We start from the raw sequence: 805 nt of genomic DNA on the forward strand, positions 1-805 counted from the left end.
TGCCCCTCTTTCTCACAATGTGTACAAGAGGGCTTTGCTCCCCTTCTCTTGGCTGCTCTGGTTCTCTTTGGGTGGTCATCCCATTCAGGTTTTCCCATATTTTCCAGATGGATGGCCTTTACACTAGCCGAGTCAATGGTAGTAGGTTTAAACAATAATAATGAATGTCTAATGTAACTATGTAATGGTCCAATATACTTAGTTACTACTTCACGTGAATCAAGTGCAATGCCAAAATTAAGTGCCTATTTTCTAAACTCCTTGGTAAAGCTTTGAACATCCTGACCTCGGCCTTGCCTTAAATATTGCCAATGCACTAAGGCTTTTTTCTTATAACCCAAGGGATAAAATTGTTCCTTTAATGTAGAACTGAAACTAGGCCATGAGGAAAGAAGATTACCCACACTTTTACTACTTCGCAATTTTCTCTCCCACCAGACGAGAGCGGTGCCACTTAGTTGAAGAGAGGCAAATTGAATCTTTGCTTCATCTTCTTCAATATGTTGAATCCTGCAGTAGATCTCAATCTGCCCAATCCAGTTATTAATCTTTTTTGCATTACTTTCACAGTTATACATGGGAAGATCAAATTTGACATCTAATGTAAAGAAAGGTTTCTTAGATGCACCCCTTGAATTTCTATGATGATGATGATGAGAGGAAGAAGAGATTTCACTCATGGAAGGAGAAGGGGGGGGTTCTTCTTCACCATTCTCATGCAATGAACCTTGTTCTTCTGCCTTTTTCCCTTCTACTTTCTCCAGCCTTGAAATGATTCAACTGACCAACATTTTCTCCCATTATA

The sequence above is a fragment of the Pinus tabuliformis genome, chromosome 5_2, assembly GCF_031772625.1.
Source record: "Pinus tabuliformis cultivar Carrire ecotype Pingquan chromosome 5_2, CPIR1, whole genome shotgun sequence".
Taxonomy (NCBI): Eukaryota; Viridiplantae; Streptophyta; class Pinopsida; order Pinales; family Pinaceae; genus Pinus; species Pinus tabuliformis.